The sequence below is a fragment of the Numenius arquata genome, chromosome Z, assembly GCF_964106895.1.
Source record: "Numenius arquata chromosome Z, bNumArq3.hap1.1, whole genome shotgun sequence".
Lineage (NCBI taxonomy): Eukaryota > Metazoa > Chordata > Aves > Charadriiformes > Scolopacidae > Numenius > Numenius arquata.
This window is the reverse complement of record NC_133616.1, coordinates 37,536,254-37,543,464: the sequence shown is the minus strand read 5'-3', so window position 1 is coordinate 37,543,464 and position 7,211 is coordinate 37,536,254.

The following is a 7,211-nucleotide window of genomic DNA, read 5'->3' as shown; positions in this document are numbered from 1 at the left end:
ATTATAGAAAATAATTTCTGCTACTCAGAAACACTCACTTACTCCATTAGATTGAATCATACAACTCTTGTGGTTGGTGTGATAATGGAAAGTGTAGTTACTGAATAACAAATATTTCAATGTCTTGGTGCCCAGCTACACTCATTTTCTAAAACATGATTTGCAGGCTACATAGCTAACATATTCCAATTTCTGCCTGACTGTAATTTAACGTAATAATGCACTATTTTGAGTCCTAAGTTACTTGGTAGAACAATTGGTTCTTGATTTATCTTAATGACCAAAAATAGAGCTGTAACTTGTTAAGGTAATTTAGTTGCTAAAATCCAATTCATGCCGGAGTTCTCATGGAATTGACAAATATTCTTTCTGATTTTGCCTTTAAATGCATATGACACTGTGAATGGTAGGAAAACCCAGACTCACCTTCCTCCTGTTGTCTGTGATTCTCATGTAGGCATAAGTTTTATTTCTTAATCACGAAGCCAGAATAGTACATGAGCATTGGACCCGCATGTGCATTTAGGGGAAATTCTTTTTAAAAGGGACACCTTTATAATCAGGAGTTGAAGATACATTCTGTGTTTAACATTGTCTCTGAAATTATTTCCTAAATAATTGTTGTTTCCCTTTCTTGATTCCTTCCTGTGTGCCACATAAGACAATGCTTTTTTTTTTTTGCTTTTTTTTTTGTTGTTTAGAAGGAAAAAATAAACTTCATGCTCTTCTGAGTTAGTAAATATGGTCTTTTTTCCCTTTCGTACTCACAGAGAGAAACATCTGTTCTGTAAAAGCAAGAGTTGAGACACAGCTCATGTTGCACAACTATTACTAAAGCAAAAGGTCTCATCCAACAACTCTGTTTTCAACAAAAGTGTTAAATTTTGTCCTTTGTTCCAGAGGTACAGGCCAAGCAGACATCAAAAAAGTTTACATTGAATATCAGGAAAAATTTGGCCACTTTACAGAACTTGGGTTTTGTTGGCTGGGAATTGCATTATTACTCGACATATCTCAGAGACTTCTTTGCTAGAAAACAGATCACAGACTGTTACATGATTGTTTATCAAAGTCTTTCCTGCTAGATATTCTAAAAGTGATGATGTCTGGCAGTGGGATGTTGTATAATAATTGACGGACCCTGCTGAAACTAATTCAACAGGCTGGTGGAAAATGATATAAAAATAATAAAGCAGCCATGTAAAATGGCATTTGATGTCAGACTTCAGAGACAGTTTGCACTGTTAAATGGTAAAATGGCATAACTAAATCATAGTTTGCCACTACAGAAGTTTTTGGTGACAGTAATATAAAAATGGGAACATGCTGTTAAAATGAGGTGTGGAATCTGACAATTTACAGAATTAGAAAAAATGGATAAAGTTGTTGTTGTCGTTTAACCCCAGTCAGCAGCTAGGACCACGAAGATGCTCCCTCCCTCTCCTTCTCCTTCCCCTCCCAAGAAGGGTGGGGAGAAGAGGGGAAAAAAGGAGGGGAAAGGGAGAAAAAACCCCTCATTGGGTTGAGATAAAGGCAGCTTAATGCAAACAATAACAGAAAAGGGAAAATAACAATAATAATAACAATGATAATAATGGTATGTGTCACTCTCACGGCCCAGTGAATTGGCACTGTCCCGAGCAGTGATCATGGGTTCCTGCCCCTGGCTAACCCCCATTTATACGCTCAACATGATGTCTATGGTATGGAATATTTCTTTGGTCATTCCATGGTTCTGTCTATTCTTCTATGGGAAGCACACAACATGCCGCACAGCATCCATGGGCCAGGCAGCTCCTCCACACCTGTAAGGAGCAACTGGGGAGCAGGGCTCCCCTCTGCCTCGCACCTCCCCTCTACAGGGCACGAGCCTGCGGGCTGCACCAAGCCACAGCTGCTCAGCCTACCGTGGGTCCTCACGACTGCTCCAGAAGCTCTGTCTGACAAGGCTTTCCCAAGACAAGCGTTGCATGACCAGCTGTGCAACACTGCCTAGCAGCTCAGCTGCAGTTTCTATGGGGAATTTCCTCCTTCGGTCTCCACTTCATTCCTCATATGTGCCATAGAGCATGTGGTAATGCTATGAAAGGGGAAGCACTCTCGCTTTGCACTCCCACTAGCACATTTGTGGCTTTTACTCCCCTCTGAGACTCATGGCACATATGCTCTGCTTATTTATGGGAAATCTAAGTTCACTGGAAAGCAGAGAGAGATGGCACTAAACTGTATTGATCTATTAAGAGCAAGCATTAATTTCTGTTCCAAATAAAGTTTCAGAAAATGAACTTTAAAGATGAGTGTAGCTTGCCTACATGAAGAAGAATGTAACACATCTGCATATTTAATTTTGGTTTTTAAGATGTATTAATCAGCAGTTTAACAAAAGCACCGACAGAATGTGTCTGCTGTGAAAACAAATCCAATAAATTACTACACTTCCAGTTTCTATTGCCAGCAAAGTCCTTTGTTTTGAAAGAAGCACCACAAGCAGCCAACCTCTCCCTCCCCCAAAATAAAACATCAAGCTGGGATAAAACTGATTTACAGCTAGGTTGGCAGGATTTTAGACACCACACAAAACCTTGGCAATTCAGGTAAATCCCACGACTGAGTCATCCAATTTGAACTCTTGGACTAACTAGGCCACAGATTAAATAAAACAAAACATACCTCATGGACCCTCTAGGATGTGGTAGAAATCACTCACGGAAGGAAAAATTTTGCCAAAGTAGATTTGGCTTCTATATTTTGCAAACAAGTTCACACAGGTCACTTCAGTGAAGCTGGCTCTGTCTGGAAGGCACCTAAAATTCAAATTCTTTATTTACTGTATAAACTCCTACACTGACTCAAGTAACCCTCAACCTTGTGTGTGTCCAGCACAAGCTTACTTCCCACACCTAGAATTCCTCCCCAAAATGTCCCTCTAGTAAGGTACAGCCTTTGCTAAACAATGTTTCTGCCAGTCCCAAACCTTTTTGCATTGGTGCATCTGTACATTGTGTACTGGTACAACACTTGTATACAAAGGATAAGGTTTGGAGAAGTAAATTTCCATGGAATCCATGAGACATCAATGCTCATGCTAGTGAAGGCCATGTACATCTCTTATCCACATGTTGGGCAGCTACAAGTAATGACTGACTCAGTGCTTTATGCCTAAATGCCAGTGTTGAATTTCTTGACCCAACAAGTTCTTGCTGTACATGAGTGAATGAGGATGTCCCCTTAAAGGGCAAAAGGAAGGAATTTGCCCAAAAAAGTAGACCTGCAATTTGCGCTTCTTTGGCCTTTCACTTGAGCTTAGACAAACAAAATCTCAGCACACAGCCACCCTTTTCCACAAACCATGCAAAACTGCCACTTAACATGGTATTGTGTTCATTCACCATTATTCCAAGATGGTCTGACTGTAATCTAATTGCTGAAAAAAAATCATACTGTCATAGGCTGGCCTGCTTGATATCTGCCTAGCAGATGCGTGACAATGAGCAACTCTCTTAGATAGTTGCGTATCACCATGTTGACTTCCAGGCCAAAGAAATTCCTAAAGAAATGCCAAAACTGTGCACCTTAGAAAAAGTAAGAAAACTTCAACAAAGAGGTACAGCTTTCATCTCAAAACATCCTGTGGTAGACCCGAACCAGTTTTTTCAGATTTTAGGTTGCTGTTTGCTTGCACTATGCCAGCACGATAACTAGAACCATCTTCGGGCAAGCAAAGTGTTGGCAATCATTTGCTCTGCAGGTTCAGGAAGAGCAGAGAAGTTGTATGGACCCTCATTACCTGGGCCCTGCTGCAGAGTACCTGGCCCCCAGGTAGGTGGAGAGTACCACAAGGCGCCACTTACCTTTCTTGCCTCCCCCTTGCTCCACAAGCACTGTCTACAGAGGCAGACTTCTTATCCAAGCAAAGAGATGCTCTTAACTCTGAGCATTTGTGGCTTGAACTGTTTATACAGCCCATATTAGGAAAAGCTTCTGTTTCAAACCTGAACTAGGGCTTGTGCATGAAAAGTTGTTTGTTGGTTTTATCAAGAGTAAAACCATTCTCTTACTTTGTTGAAAGCTTGCCCTTGTAGCATCAGCAGCAATATCACCACTGTCAAACAGTCTGTAAAGGCACTCTCCTTTGTTCCACAGTAGTGCAATCCTGGCTTGAACCTTAGTTCTAGTGACAGCGTTGATTAGTCCCACATTCATCTCCACAGAGTTTTTACAAGTTTAGCTAAAATGGTGGACCTAAGGTTGTTTTAGTCCAATACCAAGCTTAAAACTGCTCACTCACCTGAAGACACATTGCATAGCCAATGTTATACCTGTTGATGATTGGTGTCATACCTGTTTCTTACAAACTGGACTTCCACTTGCAGAAATTATCACGGATGTGTGTGACAAAAAACTTCATAAGTTGCAAGAACATCTGTAGTTTTCTTTCTCTTGCTAGTGCTGAAAAATACAAATCTTGAGTACCAAGTTTAAAAGGGAATCAACCTGTATGTTATACCATACTTACAGTGCTTGGTTTCATTTTAACTATAAGTGTACATGTTAAAACTTCTCCGACATAGGGCATGTTACATACCTTTTGCTATTAGATACAAAGAAATCATAAAAGGTCATCTATTTTCCAGTAATTTTAGAAATCAGTGAAGACCTTTACTCATTCTTGGCATTAAAACAGAGCTAAATGGAATATAGTTTGTCACACAGTATGTTAAAGTATTATTTATATTTTTGTGCAATTTCATGTCTCTTAAACACAAATAAAGAAATAAAGCAAGCTGTAATAAGTTAGTAACAGTCAATGTGACAGTCCAAATGTGTCTAAAAGCAATGGAAAAACGAGTTTGAGCAGCACCTTCCCAGCTCTTCTGGCACTAAATACTGGTCACTAGAGATTGCATTCAATGTGGTACCTGCCATTTGGTATTTGGAGGAAGACTTTTAGATTCTGCAGGAAATTATGTTGGTGGTCCATCCCACTGGAGAGAGATGCAAAAGTCAACATCTTTTAGATCTGACATAGAGCAGAGGTTCTCAGCATTAAGAATCACATATCTGGAAAAAACCCAGATCAAGTAATTGCATCTGTCTTCTTAAATTGTTCTTAATGTAATGAACATGTTACAGCGACCTTTAGAATTTCTAATGGGAAATGCATTTGAGCTTTTTGAATATTTCAGTCACCTTCGAAATTATGTCATTTGTTTATTCCTATCTTAGTCTGCACATTTAACTGCACCATAATCAAGATGGATTTAAAAAACAAAAACAAAAACAAAAGCAACAACCACCTCATATGGTAAATTCCAGGTCCTGTTATTGTATTTTTGCTTAAATCTCAACTGTAGAAATAATTCTTTGCTGCTTCTCTTGAACTACTATGTTGGTCTGTTTTGTTTTCTTCGTTCTTAAAAAGAGCTACTGCCAAAGATTATTGCACTTAATCTGTAATCAGAATTATCCTACAGAATACAAGTTTGTAAGCTTGGGAAATTTGGATGAGTTTGGGAATTTCAGTAAAAAGCTCTTAATGAACGCAGGAAGATAACACATACTTGAATTATTTAGTTCGTGATATAGAGTCTTCCATTTAAAAAACCTGGGTATCTTGTTGTCTGAAAGCTTCTCAAAACATTCATTTATTTCGATTCCAACTTTCCTTTTATGATCTGATTCCAGATTCTCTGATTAGTTTGAAAGGTCTGGGTTTTTTCAGTTGATGGGACTAATTTTGTGGTGCTGCTTTAAACTACTCTTTTGATCTTACTCTAAAATTCAATATAGCATGACTCAGTGCTGTGACCACTACCAAACACACAGCCCAATATATCAGCTATTGTTTGGAAGATTTTAGTCTCTATTGCAAGCACTGAAAATTCTGAGACTCTGCTGATAGTTACGGTCCATGGTCTATTGACCCGGGCATGTTTTAGTCCATGGCATAAGCACTTTCAGTGCACGTGCGCAGGACTCCTTAACTGAGCAATGCTAATTGGTACTGTGCACACAAGGACCTAGCAACGTAAAAGGGAAATGACTCCATGACTTTCATCAGAAATGTCAAGGGGTTAGTATTGGGTTCAGTCCTAAAATGTTTTTGTTGTCTTTTTCTCTTTCATTTTGCCTTCTCTGCATGCCAGCTCTGTGCATAGTTAGTTAATCAGCAGATTGCAATGCTTATTTCATAAATTCTCACCATTTCACATCTCACTATTTGAGGACAATTTTTACCTTGTATTTATTTCCCTGAAACATTCCACAAGGGTGGAGGAGATTACTTAAAAACTAGATTACTGCAGAGATGAAGACAAATAGCTTGTAATTCATCTAGTGCAAGGAATATGAGAAGGTTGAACATAAGGATAGAGAAAAGGAAGAAAAAGGTAATTACTGTGTGATGGTATAGCAACGAAGATAATTTAATTTGTGAGAGGAGTTGGTCAGTGGGAGACATTTCCTTCCAGCTCTGCCTGGACAATGTCCTAGTCAGAAATAAATTGTGCAAGAAATCTGAGTTGTAGCTAATATCAAGTTTGACCTCTATCCCTGAGGCACTCCTAAGTTTTGCAAGTCACAGACAGCAGAGGATTTTGAGCCGAGGCTCCAAGCAACATGATATGTGAAACTGCTGGGAAATTGGCAAGGATGTTGGAGCTCATCCACCAAACCAGAAATTGGTCCTAAGGCTGCTGACTTGCCAGCTTGCAGGTGTTCTTATAAATGAGGCTGGTAGGCCACAGATTATAGCAAAATAAGCACTCCCGTTGACTTCAGGGCAGCTCACTGGGGTTACATTACAGCACTTAGATACGAGGAGCTTCAGAGGAGCAAATTATCAGGTCTGAAAGAGAAAGTCATCTGAAAGAGAAAGTCATGTTGCTCCAACCTGCTGCTTTTTGGAAAGTACAATTACCCTGTAAGTAAAAATAATCATCTGGATATAGTATACCCAGATTTTTAAGTGGATTTCAGTAATGATATCTCATACAGTATTTTTTTCTGTCATATCACTAGATTTTAGGCTGTGGTGGTTCTTCTCTAATATGGACCTCTCAAGCCCAGATAAAGAGGAGGAAGATTTGTACTTTCATTGAAGGAGACTGTCCTTTAGAGAGTCTGGCATGCTATGTTGACAACATTTACAATTGCCATATGTTTAATTAGTACTTTAAACATTACATTAGAAAACCATGTTATTTAGTGTT